The 13764-nt window shown below is 50.4% G+C and overlaps 1 protein-coding gene across 3 annotated transcripts in view; it reads left to right on the top strand.

Annotated features, from left to right (window-relative positions):
• Nucleotides 1-9008, top strand: part of IBA57 (iron-sulfur cluster assembly factor IBA57) — a 56775-nt gene extending 47767 nt beyond the window's left edge. For all 3 annotated transcript variants that reach the window (XR_009049176.1, XR_009049175.1, XR_009049171.1), the window contains one exon: nucleotides 8910-9008. The gene's annotated coding sequence lies outside the window, so the exon portion shown is untranslated. The remainder of the gene's footprint in view (nucleotides 1-8909) is intronic.
• The last annotated feature ends 4756 nt before the right edge of the window (nucleotides 9009-13764 follow it).

Raw genomic sequence — 13764 nt, 5'->3', positions numbered from 1 at the left:
GTCTTGAAGCTCCTTGGAAAGGCCAAAGATACAGGGGTTGAGATGAAGCAAGCGAGTGACTTTGTGGCAAAGCCATGGCCATGAGAAGGTTCTAACCATGATAAAAGGGCAAGTTTGCCAAATTAAGTCACCCAGTTAATTGTGGCCCTTAATTTCTACTCTAGGAATTTGTGCAGCCCTAATATTAGCATCTGCAGGGAGGGAAGGCAGCTGTTGGGGACAGGAGGTAGCTCCATGTTCCATGGTGACTCCCAGGCCCCACGGGCTCTAATTTTAAACCATGAGGGGGGAGGGAGGGCTCACAACTGTACGGCTGACACCAGTACAAGGACACCCAGAAGTTCATTTTCCCTGGACACGTCAAAAAGATTCTCCACAAGCCTTTTCAAAGCTTTGGCAAATACTTTTGGGCCAAAAAATTTTTTTCATACATATTCTCTGGCATTTATTTTAGTGGATACAGGATATATTATTAAAATCCTTGTGTTTACTTTAAATTGTTTAAATGCTTATATCAGTGTTGCTTCCTGAAATACTCTCTCAAATTACAGGATCATTTTTGGATTTTACCCAAGTTAGTTATCACAACTGAATTCCTCTTGAATACTGTGAAAAAAACGTCAAGGACTGATGAGAGGATTTCTAGAATTTAACCAATAGCATTACAATTCCCACTAGCAGGTGGCCTAAAACATTGCCCAGGATTTGAAATCAGTTTTAATGATAGTTACTAATTTGAATAATAGTAACGTAATTTCAAGCATGTTTTATTTATGTATTTTTCGTAAGTTCATTTATTTTTAAATTTTACTTATTTTTGACTATGTTAGGTCTTCGTTGCTGCATGTGGGCTTTTCTCTAGTTGTGGCGAGCGGGGGCTACTCTTCATTGTGGTGCATGGGCTTCTCATTGTGGTGGCTTCTCTGGCTGCATAGCATGGGCTCTAGGCATGCAGGCTTCAGTAGTTGTGGTGCTCAGGCTCAATAGTTGTGGCTCGTGGGCTCTAGAGCGCAGGCTCAATAGTTTTGGCACACGGGCTTAGTTGCTCTGTGGCATGTGGGATCTTCCTGGACTAGGGATCGAACCCATGTCCCCTGCATTGGCAGGCAGATTCTTAACCACTGTGCCACCAAGGAAGTCCCTGTATTTATTTTAATGTTCTCATTTGGCGTTTTTTAAGGTCCTGTTTTGTTTGATATGCGATTTTGGTGGCAGAGAATGATTGATCCAGTACGTCTACTCTTTGCTACCTACCTCCGCTGCCTTGTAGCGTTCATTGTTTCTGATGAGAAGTAAGCTGTAAATCATATTGGACTTCTCTTGTATGTGATGAGTCATTTTTATTGTGCATATATTGGTGCATTTAATGTGCCCCACATTTCTCTTAAGATTGTTCATTTTTCTTCATTCTTTATTCTCCCTGTTCTTTGGATTGCATAATCTCTATCAGTCTCTATCTTCAAGTTCACAGATTCTTTCTTTTGCCATTGACATCTACCTTTGGATTCCTCTAGTGCGTGTTTCATTTTATAATTTCTATCTTTTTATTGCTAATCTCTATTTAATGAGATATCATCATGAAACTTTACTTCTTTGAGCATGACTTCCTTAAGTTCTTTTAACAGTTATAATAGCTGCGGTGAAACTTTGTTTGCCAAGTACAACATCTGGGCCCTCTCACAGTTTCTGCTGTCTGCTTCTTTTTCCTGTGTATTGGTCACTTTGCTATTCTTTGCATGTCTCATAATTTTCTTGTTGAAAGCCAGATATTTTAGGTAATATGTTTTAGCAACTCTGGATACTGATTCGCCTCCTTTTCCTCTGGGTTTTTGCAAGTTGTTTGCCTATTTATTTGCTTAGGAATATGGCTAGACTATTTTAGTGAGTCTATTTCCCCTGCAGTGTGAAGCCTTTGGTGTCACTCCTCAGAGGGTGCAATTTAAGCATAAGCAAAGTCACCCTGGGTTGCAGGGATTTCCAGTGGGCTCTCTGACTATCCCCTTCCTGATCCCTCCATTAAGCTGTTTCTGTTGATATCACACCCAGCTGTTGGGCTCCACTAATTGTTGGCTGACTGGTCTGCTGTTTTCAACAATGCCCGTAAGCTGCTGCAGAGTCTTCTGGCTACTGCTCAGTTTTGAGGCCAGTCTCTGAGGTTTATTCTTACTCCAGGAGGTTCTTCTTAGCTGTCTCTTTCCATGGTTCTCTCTGGTGAACTGGCTCGGTTTAGCTTTTTGCTCTTGATTAAGAGGAGCTACTGTTTTCAAGAGCATCCTGAGGCTTGAATGTTCCTGCACTCTGTTTCACATGAGGTCAGTTCCTTTGTGGAAAGCTTTAGAGCCCTCTGTGAACTGCCTTTCCCCTGGAAAGAGTCTCTGAGCCAGTGCTCTGGTCGGTGGCACCCTCTGGTCTTCTTGATTTGCTTCTCCTGGTGTGGAACCTCTCCTCTATGAGTGCTCTTGGGTAGGGACGATCAGGACCCCCATGTGCTCCATTCAGGGGGTGGGCACTGCATAGAGGAAGGGTGCCCCAAAACTCTCAGCCACACTCACCAGGAATTTAGCTGCTTCAACTTGGAGTTGAAGGGAATGAGAAATGTTGGTGGCCTGCCCCCCACCTTGGTAAAATGCCATACCCTTTGACTGGGAGCTGAAGGGAGAGGGAGCCCCATCTTCTTGGCTATACCCACCCCAAGTGGAGTTCTGTCAAGCGGAGCTGGGGGGCAGTTGGGAAAATCATCTCAGACTCTTACCATTCTTACCAAGTTTTAGTAGATTTTCTTGAATCAACATCTCTTCTTTTGCTGTGTGCACCGAGGGCAATTTTTAGAGATTATAATTTTTTTTATTATTAGTGTTCACTAGTGTTTTGCTGTGGAGTGGGTCTGCAGAGCTCCTCATGCTGCTTTCCCAGAGGTGGACCCTCTCAAACTTGTTTCTGAACAAAGGCTGATGCCTGTGGTTCTCAGCTCTGAGGGTGTTGGAAGAAGCTTAAAACCCCTGCCGCCTGACAATTGGATTGTTTTGCACTGATGTGAATATCATGGGGTAAGAAATGGGAGATGACAAGGGAGGCTTCTCTTTATGAAGCCCCACGAGGCTTTGTAGACTTGTTTTGGAGAAACACCAGCCTCATTCCAACACTGGATGGACATTCAACATAGCTGTGGATGCCAATGCACCTCCCAGCATTATTTGCAAAAATATGTGATGGTTCTTTAGCCTTGGTTACCAAACCTTTTAAAGGGCACAAGAAGAATTCTTCCAGAGACACGAGGTCTCAGGGACAGGTAGAGTGTTTTTGCACGATGTAATTTCTGCAGGTGACTAATATTTTGCAAAGCAAAATAGTTGTTTAATTCAAATGTTCAACACTTACAGTATTCCATTATGCGATCGCGTTTTATCAGGATGTTAACAGAATCAAAGCTTGAAATACTAACTTGAATTTTTAAATGGATATAAAGGATGGCTGTGGATGTGCAGGTAACATGGTCAATACATGTACCTTTATGGTCTTATTTTTTCACAGGTATTAAATAAGTGTATCCTCAGTAAAGTTTTCTGTTACTATTACAATGCCCCTTAAGATTTTAGAAATAGAGGGCTCCAGGGGTGTTTTCCAACAACCACAACCCATTCTCCCATTCTTGGTGGATACAAGCTGGGTGTCCAAGCATTTGATTCAATTCTGACACTAACTACCTGGAGAGAGCATCAGATCCCACAGGTTAAGGGCTCAGCCCCACATTTCAGATGCCAATCGCAAGTCCAGAGCTACCCACACTTCAGGGTTTCCATAACCCCCTTCTCAGTTTCAGTCATTTGCTAGAATGGTTCACAGAACTCAGGAAACACATGTATATTTACTGGTTTATTATATAATAAAGCAGATCAAAGGAGGAGTGATGAATTATTAACTCCATTTCCAGCCTCTCTTTCTTCTCTGCAGAATGGGGATGGGGTTGGGTTGAAGATTTCAAGCTTCTCATCATGGCTTGGTCTGGGTGACCAGCCTCCATCCAGGAGCCCACCCAGAGTCACCTCATTTGAACAAAAGACACTCCTATCACCTGGGAAATTCCAGGGGATGTAGGAGCTCAGTGTCAGGATCCAGGGACAAAGACTAGATATATATTTCTCATTATGCCACAGGCCCGGAACCGTTTTAGCTACCCAGCTGCTCAGCACCTGACCGTGAGCTCTCTAACAAGGTTTGGTGGTGTGTGGACTTGGTTTTCAGTAAGATTCAGCAATTGCCTCTGAATCTACCAAATTAAGTTGTTTAATCCAATAAAAATCTTTTTATGAAATGCTTCATGATGAGGATGTGAAAACTACAATTTTGAGCCTGCTGGTGTGGCCTTTCCAATAACTGCTTCTGTAGTTGGTGTCTTAGTTTAGGTTGCTATAGCCAAATACCATAGACTGGGCGGCTTATAAACCTCAGACATTTACTTCCCACAGTTCTGGAGGCTGGAAGTCTGAGATCAAAGTGTTGGCAGCTTTGGTGTCTGGTGAGAGCTTGCTTCCTGGTTTATAGGCGGCCAACCTCTCACTATGTTGTCCTGTGGCAGAAGGGGTGAGGGAGCTCTCTGGGGTCTCTTTCCTAAGGATGCTAATCCCACTCCTAAGGGCTCCACTCTCATGACCTCATCAACTCCCCAGAGCCTCACCTCCTAATAACAACACACTGGGGGTTAGATTTTAGCATATGAATTTTGGGGGAACACAAACGTTTAGTCTGTGGCAGCTGGTTTAGCTTCCAGTGTCATGCTGTGCTGCCCCTAACTGGTGGATCAACATTTAGTTTAAAACAAGCCCCTTCTACAAGTCAATTAGGTCTGCACTGTGGGCTCAGAGCTCTCTCAGATTCCTTCTGGCATAAAAGGATCTCTAAATTTGTTCCTGCCTGGGTTGCAGGAAAGTTATCAAGTTGCTCACCCCAAAAGCATGCCTGCTTGAATGGGAGTGGGCACAGCTGACTCCCATGGGAGGGACAGCCTTGGGGGTGAGACTGAAGGTCAAGACCCCTGCAGGTGAAGGAGCCGCCCTTTGTCCACTCATGAGGCCCCCAGGCTATCTTAGGAGGGAGGCTGAGGCTGTGACTTTGCTTTCTTTGGGTTTGGCTGAGGTAGGATTTTAAAATTAAGCCAACACTTTTCCTGAACACTTGTGATATGCTAGAGGTAAACATACAAGACTGCATTTAGAAAATATGTGTGATTTTAAAAGGCTATCAGGGACTTCCTAGGTGGTGCAGTGGTGAAGAATCTGCCTGCCAATTCAGGGGACACGGGTTCGATCCCTGCTCCTGGAAGATCCCACATGCCATGGAGCAACTAAGCCCATGCGCCACAACTACTGAGCCTGCGCTCTAGAGCCCACGAGCCATAACTATGGAGCCCATGTGCCGCAACTGAAGCCCACGTGCCTAGAGCCTGTGCTCTGCAACAAGAGAAGCCAGCAAAATGAGGAGCCTGTGCACCACAATGAAGAGTAGCCCCTGCTCGCTGCAATTAGAGAAAGCCTGTGTGCAGCCACAAAGACCCAGTGCAGCCAATAAATAAATAAATACATAAATTTATAAAAAAATTTAAAAGGCTATGTCCAGTGCCTTCAGCTAAGACAGTATATACGGGTGTTACTGAGAGATGTGTGTGCATGGCCTTGGTGGGGCAGAAGAGCTCAGCTTGTAACTGAGAAGCAGATGCAAAATCAAGGTGCACTTCCTTAAGGAGGGTCTGTCCTGGAGCATTAGGGTCCCCAGTGTCTCTGCCTTCTGGTGTCTTCCACATCCGTCCCTGTCTTTCCTTTCATATAAAAGCTTTGCAGAATTCTGACCACAGAATAACGTCTGCAAAGATGTCATTTTTCTTCGAAACCTTGGCCAGAAAGAAATACCCAGATGGAGAGCGGATGTAAGCTTGTGAATGATGTGGACCCTGTTTTGCCTGACGGGCATGGAGCCTTCATTGCTACGAACACTTACAAGTCAATCTAACAGTGACAGAAGTGAGCTCATATTTCATTTGGTCATTTTCCAAACAATTTACTTTGTTTGAGAAAGTAGCATTTCCTTTAGATTTCTCATTTCTAGCTTTAATCGGCCTAATTTTGTAATGGGTGATTTTTTTTTTAAAAGTGGCCCCCAAAATAAAAATGAGGAGCCTCCATACTTTGGTCTTGAAATAGAAACAAAAAGGATAACTCAGTTTTGAATTACCTTTAGGAGAATGAGAGGATTGGAATCAGAGATCTTTTCCTTTGTAGTAACATTTTATTGTCTTGAATGAATGTTACCAAGTAGCCTGATGTGTATTACTACAGAGAGGAGCAGACCAGGGCCATATGTGGAAAACGACAGAGATCTTCTTGTCTTTATGGTGCAATTTAACACACATTAATAACATTGTGAATAAGGTTCTATTTTGAAAAACTGAATTAGGTTGTTTTCAGGGAAAACATATAAGGGAAATGATTTTAGTTTTTGAGGTATCTATTGTCAGTACTTTATATATCTATCAATACTTTACTATCAATCTATCATGTCTGGTGTCTATTGTCAATACTTTACTGGGGGTAGAATCAACTTTATTTGCTTCAAACAGATTTTATTTTGCTTCTGAAATATCACAGGAGAAAGTTTACTTTGAAGCAGTGTATTTGTATTAAACCCATTTGAAATGAAAGCAGGCATTTCTGTTAAAATATGGCAGCATCACTTTACAGAAACCTTTCTTTAGAATCTGCATTTTCCATGCCTTGGGACAGCCGGCCTTTGTCTCTTGCCTGGTCTTGGTGGACTGTCCCCTCTGCTCCACTCTTGGGTCACCTTTGTTGGGGGGGTTGCTGTCTGTAAGGGGCTGATGGGGAGACCTGCACCCCAGGGAACTCCCGCAGCCACTCAGTTTCCTGAAACTAATTTTTCTTTCACTTCTTCTTTCTTTTCCTTTTTTTTTTTTCTTTTTGGCAGCACTGTGCAGCTTGTGGGATCTTAGCTCCCTGGCCAGGGATCGAACCCTGCCCCCTGCAAAAGAAGTGCGGAGGCTTAACCATTGGACTGTCAGGGAAATCCCGTCTTTCACTTCTTTTTCTTGCAAAGGACTACATGCTTGGTGTTCAAATTTTAAATAATATACAGGCATGTGAAGGTCAAATACCGCCCACTTCTAGTGACAACCACAGTTATCAATTTACCAAGAGTTTTTGGGATGTTTTTCTCAGTTCTTTTGTGGTTTCTGACTTGGAATGTGGGTGGTGGTGGGCTCGGTTCCTGCCCTGGGCAGGTATTTACTCCTTGGTGATTCTCGAGGCTTCTCCACTAAAAGCCAGTCTTACCAACACCAACCATGATGTCAAGCATGATCTATTTAATTTTTTTCACGGCTGTCAATTCTCCTAACATCTTGGGAGGCTATCAGTCACTGAGACAACCTTTTGCGGCTGTTGCTAAGAAAATCAGGTACTTCATCTTCCAAGTAACTGTGGTCTCTTGTGAGGCATTTTCTTGAAACCAAGTTTGGGCCTCACCATATCTTGCACTGCACATGCTGCAATTTTGTGATAACCTCCTTTCAGTAGCACTTGTCTTGTTTCTTGGGTTTTGCAGCCACCTTGCGGGAGGCCCCTGGGGAGTTGGGGTCCTTGGACTGGAGAAAGCAGTCCCCTATCTTGGGGCTCACTGTGGTCCTGGTGGGGATGCTGAGCTCAGGCCTGGAGGTGACTGGCACACCTCCTGGAACGAGGTCCCCAAGTGGGGACCAGGACAACTCCAGCCTTGGCATGGGACGTGCACTCAGATCCAAAAGGAGACAGCCCACCACGTGGATGGGAAGACAAACGGGTGCTGGTGAGCCCCTCACCCCTTTGGTCTCTCTCCTCCAGATGTGAGTGCCCCCGGGGCCCTGGCCTTGCCTCTCCTTGTACCCAGGGGCCCAGGGATGCCTTCTCCTGGACGCCTGTCCAGCCCCATATGCCCAGAGCCAGCTCCCTCTTCTTGGTGCCCCCCACTTCCACCAGATGAGTGAGGCCATCACCTGTGCAGAGCCAGGCCAGGTCGCTAACCTCTCCCGCTGCCCTCTCAGCTGGTGGTCAGCAGTGAGCCCAGGATACCCTTGGGTCCCTTTCTTCCTCTTGGCCCCTCACCCCTGCGCCCCCTTCTAGTCCTGCCATGGGGAGGATATCTTGGAGCTTTTTCCAGGGTCTGCATTCCTGAGCTCGGCGTCCCAAAGGCCCTGTGGGCAGACAAAGGCCCCGGGAGGTCTCTGCAGGTCCTGCAATCCTCACCTGGTCTGTTCTGCCTGACAGGGCCTCCTTCCCTTGTCTTTCTGGCACATTCTTCTCCCCTGCTTAGCTCTCGCCTCAGCTTCTTTGGGACCCACCATCTGCTCCTTCTCCCCCTCCCTCAGCTTCCAGCTGTAGGTTTAACCTCTTGTGGCCGAGGAGAGGTGGTGGGCACACCAGGAACCAACAGAAGCTTGGGGAAATGGGAGCTCCTGACTTTGGATTGGGTTTTTTTTTTTTCTCATTTGATTACTTACTTTATTTAATGACATTATGTTTTTTAGAGTGAGCCCTGTGGATACAATTCCAGTTCATTTTTTAAACTGATGTGTAGCACTCATTGCCCAATGACACAATCATTTCTTTATGCATTATAATGTAGGTGGGAATTCAAGTTCTTTCCAAAGTTTCTCCATTAAAAGCAATAGTTTGGTTTAAAGACCCTTAGCTACCTACTTACGTGCAAAATTTTCACTTGGTTATCTGTCTTCAAACGCTATGGCTTTGCATCCCCCTCCTCCCCGCCAAGGAATTTTTAACCATTTACACATTTTTTCAAAACCAAACTCCAGACTTTATTTGGATTTTACCACCTTTTCCATTAATGTCTCTTTTTTGTTCCAGGATGTGATGCAGGCTGTGGTGATGCACTGAGTTGTTACACCTCCCTGGTCTTACAGGCTGTTTCTCATTTATTCTCAGGAGAAACTTGGTTAAGCACTGTCAGTTGTATGTAAGCAAATCATTCTAACTTCCCTGAGCCTCAGGCCTCTCTGCTGTAAAAGTTAAAAAACACCATTTGGGGACTTCCCTGGTTGCACAGTGGTTAAGAATCCGCCTGCCAATGCAGGGCACATGGGTTCGAGCCCTGGTCTGGGAAGATCCCACATACCACGGAGCAACTAAGCCAGTGCACCACAAGTACTGAGCCTGCACTCTAGAGCCCATAAGCCACAACTACTGAGCCTCTGCACCACAGCTACTGAAGCCCACGCACCTAGAGCCTGTGCTCCACAACAAGACAAGCCACCACAATGAGAAGCCCGTGCACAACAACGAAGAGTAGCCCTGGCTCTTTGCAACTAGAGAAAGCCCCTGTGCAGCAACGAAGACCCAATGCGGCCAATAAATAAATAAGTAAATAAATAAAGAATGAAAGAAAAGCTGTTAGCCAGCACAGAACTTGCCAACACCTTCATGTTGAACTTACAGCCTCTAGAAGTGTAAAATAAATGTCTGTGTTTAAGTTCCCAGTCTGTGGTATTGTTTTTGGTGGCCTGAGTTGACTGAGACTTCAGCTAACTCAGGTGACTGGTCTGTGCTCAGAGCCTGGGTTTTCCCACTAGATACAGGCCTGGGTGCAGAGGGTAATGGTGCAGTGAGGGCATGGCTCAGACCTCAGACTGCAGGTGCCGGGCAAGAACAGAAAGCCCTGGTGCTGCTCAGGCGCAGGTGTGATGATGGGGCAGAAGGCAGCTCCCCCAGGCTCCAACCCTGGTGGGTCAGCCTCTTCCCAGGAAAGGCCCCAGGACTCCTATCAGATGGCCTTCTCTGCTTCCCTGTTGGGCCCCTGCTAAGCTGAAGCCCGCCTTCTCTCCTTGGGGGGCCCAGCATCCCGTTCACCCTTGTCCCTGTGCTGGGATCAGGGGGGTGGGGAGGCAGCCATCCTGGGGCGTGAAGTAGCATGTTTCACTCAGGCCACCTGCCCCTGTCCTGCCTGCCCACCCCTGGGGCTGGATCTCTGTTCCCTGGGAAGTGAAGGTCTCAGGATGGGGTGTCAGGGACCCTCACTCCCATGTAAAGGTGGCCATGGACACCCAGACAGGTCAGGTGCTGCGAGGAGGGACCAGGAATAAAGAACCCGCCCCAGTCGTGTGTGTGGTTCGGGTGGAGGGGGCTGACCTTGGGCACCTGTGCTAGGCTCCTGGCTGTTCGCCTCTACCAAGAGGCTGCAGGACTCGCAGGTGACTGGTCACCGTGGGGTGTTTCTGTTCCCCGCTGGGTGGTGGTCCTGGGTGCTCCTCTGGGTGGCACTGGATCCCCCGTTCTCCTTCCCTCCCTGCACTCCAGGATGATGGTCTGATCAGGGGTCCCCAAGTGTCGGGGCCCCTGCCCCACCTGCACAAGTGCTGGAACACACAGGCCTCCTCCTCCCCCAGCTGCCCCGAGCCTCTGCCCTTTGCCTCCCTGGGGCCAGGGGTGAAACCAAATCTGGGGCAGTGACACCCGGGCTATTTTGGAGCTGGGCTGGGCGGGCTGGCGGTGGTGGGGGTGGGGTGGGGGCGGGCCCAGTCTTCTTCAGCTGATAGCATCCGCCTGTCCTTTTGTCCCTGTCCAGTTTGAGGACCGGCAGGAGGACGGGCTGCTGGGTGGGAGCCTTGTCGGTCCTGGGCCCTCGGAGGGAGGTGAGACCCAGCAGCCCCTGCCCCACCATCTGAGCGCCTGGCCTGCGTGCTGCCCAGTGCCCCTGGTAGAGACAGGTGAGGAGGCAGAGCGCAGGCAGGGGTGGGGGGCCACCCGGTGCCCCTGAAGACAGATCTGCTGAAGGTCACGGCTCTGGGGGATGGAGGGGCCGGGGGTAGGGTTTCAGCCAGGCTGTGCTGCTCCTGGGGTTGAGGCCATGGATTCCAGCCCCTGCCCCAGTGGTGAACTGAGCTAGACCCTCATGTGGGGAGGGAACAGCTGGGGCAGGCAGAGGGGGGCGTCAGATGCACCCACCTCCTCCTTGCCCAGTGCCCCGAGGGTCCGGCTGGCCCTGCCCCCAGCTCTGCTGAGATGGATGCCCGCTGACAGCTGGGGCTATTTTGGGCCTCTTGGCTCAGCGGAGGGGACAGCCAGAGGGGCAGTGACACCTGACTCCAGGAAAGAATTTCCCCTGGAGTATGGGAAGCTGGAAAGCCCAGGGGTGTAAGGGGAAGGCAGAGACTGTGGGAGCTACCCTTTGAAGTCTTTTCTGGAAGGGTGTGGGGGCCATGGGGGTGGGGAAGCCGGGGAGACAGGGCTTCTGGGAGGGGGCCAGCCAAGGTTCTGCATGAGGCTGTGAGCACTTCCCACTCTGGGCTCATCTGGAAAATGGCCCAAGCCCCGCAAGGACCTGAGAGTGGCCAAGTTCTGGAAGAGCAAGGGTGTGGCATGGGTCAGCCACAAGGCTCCCTGGCAGGCTTGCAAGGGGGGAGGGTCTTGGCCTCCGAGTGAGGATGCTGCCAGTGCCCAGCTGGGGCCTGCGAGGGGCTGAGGAGCCCGAGTGGGGGCCACAGGGAACTGGCTTCCCAGGTGGGCATCTGAGGGAGGAAGGAGCTTCCTTGAGAAGCGGGGGTTGGGGTCCTGGCTCGATCTCTCCTCCTGAGAATCCTGTTTCTGTCCTTGTGGCTGCAGCTCCAGTGGCCCCAGCCCCCAGCATGGCAGGGGGAGGAGGATAACACTGCAGGCGACCGTGAGCCCAGAGGGGCCTTGGGTGGTCCCTGCCCCACACTCAGCTGGAAGGAGGGCGGCTCCAGAGTCCTCGGGCATACCTTGGGGTGCCTTGGCCCTGCTGCCCAGCGGGGATGCCTGCCTGGTGTGGGGTGTCAAGGGGTGTCTTGTCTGGATGACCTCCTTAGACCTCCGTGGGCTTGCTCCCTTGAGGGGGAGGCATGCAGGCCCTGAACCGGGAACACATCCCTGCTGGCTTTAGAGAGTCTTGGGGTCTCTTCCCACCCTTGTGCACCTGCTGAGAGCTGGCTCTCCCTAAGCATGTGCAGAGCTGTGGCCTCCCTCCCCTTTCCTGTCCTCCTGACCCCCAGAGGCTGCCAGCTGTGGAAGTGGCCCTCTGACCCCTGCATGTACTTGCTCATGAGCTCAGAGCAGTTGTTGTCTCCCACACCTGCTCTGGGTGTGGAAGGGGGAGGATGCCACGTCCTGCCTTGGGGAACCCACAGATCGACCGCATAATTCAGGAGGCGGTGGTGTGCTGGGAAGAGCTCAGAACTCAAGCTCCGCAGGGAACTGGTGTCAAAGTAATCCTGCCACAGAGGGACACTGAGGCCCAGGAGGGTGTCCATGGAGGCAGGTGGCCGCCCGCCCAGGTCCTTCCCAGGCCAAGAGCCCAGCCAGGCCATGGGGGAGCTGGTAGCGGTGGGGGTGGGGTGGGGCGGGGCAGAGGTGCTGACTGCACAGTGAGTCAGCAGGCTGGTTCCAGCTCACCTCCTTGAGGGGAATTAAGGGGATTAGGTCCTGAATCACAGGATGGGGAGCTGGAGGGCCTGGGAACATTGTCCCATCTGTCCCACGGTGGGCAGCCCGTGCTGAAGGCCCAGCTCCTGGGGTAAAGAGAGTTAAGGCACTTGGGGAAAGCCCAGGGCCCAGCGGGGTCCATCTGTGCTGGCTCTCCTTACGGAAGTCCCTCTATAGGCTAGACTCAGTTTCACCTCACCCACCCATGGTGAGGGCCAGTGGGGCTGAACCAGGAGTAGGCAGAGGCCAGAGTCAGCCTCGGGCCTTTGGCATTGACGGTGCCAGCCCACCCCTGCAAGGCGTCCAGTAGGCAGAGCCACAGCCAGTGAAGCCTCAGCCAAGATCTGTAGAGGGACTCGGTTACATGCAGGCCCCCCTGCTGGGTGTGGCAAGCTGGCCTGCCCACTCTTAGCCTGGAGGTCCTTGGTTCTTCCTGGGGGATTCTCTGACTGTCCTCCACAGACACACCATTGACTGCACTGGCCCTGACCCTCTCCATTCCAGTTTCGGAGGGAAGGAGACAGGCACTCACAGTGAGGGGGTGTGGGCAGCCCTATGTGCTGGAGGAGCCCTGCACCCCAGCTGCAGGATTTCCAATCTTTGTGCATTGATGGGCACACCCCCTCAGGGGTGGCGGGGAGGTGGCAGGACCCCAGGAGAGGTGACATGTGACCTGGCCCAGGACAGTGGCAGGCTGGACAGGCCCTGTTCACAGGGCTCTCTGTTGTGGAATGCCCAGTGAGGAGGGCTGGGAGCTGTGCACACAGCCTGCGGTGGACCCTAAATGCTTTTTCGGGGGAAATCACCGAGGCGGGAGGATGGGGAGCAAAGAGGGCACACCGAGCAGAGGGCTTGGAGGAGAGCCTGCTGGGGGTGAAGAACCTGTGACCTCTGGCATGCCTTAGAGAGATGGGACAGGGCAGCAGCGGGCACTTACCATGAGCCTGCATGGCCTGGCCCTGTCGGTGTGCAAAGAGTGACTCTCTGTGACTGGGGGAGACTAGGTAGACTGGAGTTTCAGACTCCACAAAGCAACCATGTGTGGGGAGGGGACAGGACACCTGATGGCAGTTGGAGTGGCCCAGGAGGGACAGGGAAATTCTTTGTGGTGAGGTACAGCATGGCAGATGCCGCACAGGGAGAAGGGCAAGCTTGGTGATGGTGTGGTGTTTTGGGAGGATGCCCAGCTGGACCTTGACTTGGGGCAGCAGGCCTGGAGATGGGACAAGAGGGAGAAGACGCTCCCGCCAAATAAAAAGAGCCCACT

This window comes from Hippopotamus amphibius, chromosome 15 (assembly GCF_030028045.1).
Source record: "Hippopotamus amphibius kiboko isolate mHipAmp2 chromosome 15, mHipAmp2.hap2, whole genome shotgun sequence".
NCBI lineage: Eukaryota > Metazoa > Chordata > Mammalia > Artiodactyla > Hippopotamidae > Hippopotamus > Hippopotamus amphibius.
Note: the sequence above shows the minus strand (reverse complement) of the source record. Positions and strands in the feature narration are given on the sequence as shown.